This window comes from Ovis aries, chromosome 8, assembly GCF_016772045.2.
Source record: "Ovis aries strain OAR_USU_Benz2616 breed Rambouillet chromosome 8, ARS-UI_Ramb_v3.0, whole genome shotgun sequence".
Classification (NCBI taxonomy): domain Eukaryota; kingdom Metazoa; phylum Chordata; class Mammalia; order Artiodactyla; family Bovidae; genus Ovis; species Ovis aries.
In genome coordinates, this window is record NC_056061.1 from 68,781,158 (window position 1) to 68,784,017 (window position 2,860).

The 2,860-nt window shown below is 52.2% G+C and overlaps 1 non-coding gene across 1 annotated transcript; it reads left to right on the forward strand.

Annotated features, from left to right (window-relative positions):
* The first annotated feature begins 2,028 nt into the window (after positions 1-2,028).
* TRNAL-UAA (transfer RNA leucine (anticodon UAA)) lies at positions 2,029-2,111 on the forward strand. Its single transcript has one exon. It is a non-coding gene; the product is annotated as a tRNA-Leu (tRNA).
* The last annotated feature ends 749 nt before the right edge of the window (positions 2,112-2,860 follow it).

The window sequence follows — 2,860 nt, forward strand, 5'->3', positions numbered from 1 at the left end:
TGAAGGAGAAGGTAATTAGCCTCCATATCTTAAGAATTAAAGATTTTAAAATTTAAAAAAATAAATAAATAAAACAAAAAATATATATAAATAAAAATAAAGGGAGGGGGACTTCCCAGACAGTCCTAATGGTAAAGAACCCACCTGCCAGTGCAGGTGAAGATCCCCTGGAGGAAAGCATGGCAACCCACTCCAGAACTCTTGCCTGGAGAATCCCATGGACAGAGGAGGCTGGTGGGCTATGATCCATGGGGTGGCAAAGAGTCAAACGTGACTGAAGCTATTGAGCACAGTCTTAAAGGGAGGAGTATCAAAGCAGTTATGAACATATTTTTTAAACCACTATAGAGTGCATAAAGAATGTCACGTCTTAAATAAACACATACACAGTGAAAAGTAGTTTAAATAGAGTAAAACATTTCCCCACGAGAATTATGTCAAATGCAATTTCCTGAACATGAGGTCATTTCAACCTTAAAAAAATCCATTTTAATACTGTCTTTTGCGCTGTAGTAGTGTCAGTTATAACAAATGTCATTGCATGGTGCTTTTCATATTTTGTTCTAGCTTTCAGGTGAGTATCTGTCATGTCCTGCAGTTGCCAGCACTTTTGAACACCTTCTGACATTTGAGGAATCTCCTCCATTTTGAGGCTGGCTTCCTAAGGTACAAGCCAGCACTCGGCTTCCAAGATGGAGGTGGTGAGCCGTGGGTGGAGTGTTGGCACCACATAGGTGCCTGGAGACCCTGGCAAGAGTCCAATCCATCTCCTCTCAGCAGGGCAGGGCCAGCCTGAGGGATGTTCTGGCTCTCTTCTCCTCTGCAGGCTCTGGGAGGGCCAGTCCTGACGGCCAGAGGGTGGGACAGTGTTCAGGCTGGAATGTACATGCAGGCCACTGATCCCCCACGATGTTCCGTGGCCAAGTGGGTAGGCGGCAATTCCATCCATTCCTCTCCCGGGGAGCTCTCTCAGGGGTGGTCCATATTATTGACTGGTACTCAGAGAACCAGGGCAACGGGCTGGGCCAAGGCCTCCCGGGGTCATGGCAATGTTCCCGGGGATCACTGGCGTCCAGGAGGTGGCAAGGCAATGGGCTTCTCCGTGTGACCCAGTGGGTGAGGAGCCAGTTGGTGATGTGAATGTGTGTGCAGTCTCTCGGTCAAAGACAGCCAGCCTGCACAATCTGGACAAGGGCCTGGCTGCCAGATGGTGGCTCCCTGACGCTCCAGAACGCAGAAGCCTCGGCTCTGTGCTGGATTCCAGGTCCTGGGTGGTGGAGAATGGAGCAAAAGCCCTGGAAAAGGAAGCGAAGTGAAAGGACCATCTGCAATCTCTGGTGCACAGGAAGGAAGGAAAGCATTGCAGAACAGTTAAGATAAGAACGTAAACATCTAGGTGCACGGGTGGGTCAGGAAGAGAGAGGAGGTCCCCGCACTGCACGGAGGCCGTGTCCGCAGCCAGCCGGGCGGGCGAATCGTGCCGCGCTCCCTGCACTTGGCGGCTCTGTGTCGACCCACGTTGCTACAATATTCCCTGCCCGTGTGACCTATCGAGGAGAAAAGCGGCCCACAGGGACAGGGCGGGGGAGGTGGGCTCCCCGAACTCTGCTGTTGCCCGTGCAACTCACTCCTTGAAGTTTATCCCACCTGGTATAAAACAAACCAACCGCCACTCTCTGGGCGGCGTCGCAGCGCCGCTCCCAAACGCGGTCGGTGGAATCTAGAGGTTCCCTGGGGTGTTTGTTTCCCGCGCCCGCGCACCTCGAAACCGAAAGCAGAGTGCCTGGGCCCGAAGCCCGCCCGAGCGAGCGGCCTGGCCCGCCGCCGCCGCCGCCCGAAACGCGCCGAGCTCGGCTGCATTTGCCTGGGCGGCCGCGGCCGGCCGACAGCAACAGTGAGTTGCGGCGGCAGAAAAAGCAGGCTCCGGCTGGCGGGCAACTGCTGCTCCGGCTGGGGAAAAAAAAAAAAAAGGAGCGGCAGCGAAGTGGGAGACGGTGTAGTACGGCTTGTAGGGTGAGCGAGTGAGACACCAGGATGGCCGAGTGGTTAAGGCGTTGGACTTAAGATCCAATGGACGTATGTCCGCGTGGGTTCGAACCCCACTCCTGGTAGTTGCGTTTTTCTCACACTAAAAAAAAATTTTTTTAAAAAAATATATATACATTTTCACTAAGCACACTACGACTTATAGGCAGGAATTCTGTCTCCTAGTTAAGTCCCACAACACGCGGCTCCGCTTCCCACAGGCCAGAGGCAACCCAGCGAGTGGGCCGGGCGCGGGGCTCGGGTGCGGGCGCTGACCCCGGGTCGGGGCGGCGGGGTCGGGTGGGGTGGGCGTCGCAGCCGCTCAACTGCTTCGGGGGTCCAGGCGGGGTCGGGACTCGGGAGGCAGCCGCGCTGCGGGGCTCACTTCCCTCGCTAGCTGGGCAGGAAGGCCGCCTGTGATACGGCAGGCAGCGTAGTTAGAAAAGTCAAGAATGCCTCCCTGCCGTTTCCTCATTTTTCGCCAAAATTAATTGTGTGCCCAGAATTCTTTCGTTAAATCCATGAAGGCGGATGCAGTATACATCACAGCTACCAAATGGACTCTAATCGGTAATCGGCTAAGAATTTTAAAATAAAATACACAGTCTAGGTTTTTTATTTTTTGTCTTTGTTGTTTTTAAAATACTTTTAAAAAGTGAAAGTAATCTAAAATCTAGAGGGGCGGAGTTGCAAGTACAATGAAAATTACTTCCCCCCACCACAAAATCATTTGAGAGTAAGATACCAAATAGATGCTCCAGTACAACCGTTAAAATCAGTAAATTAACATTGATAATTTACTACCATCTAATCCCCAGGCCCCATTTAATCACCA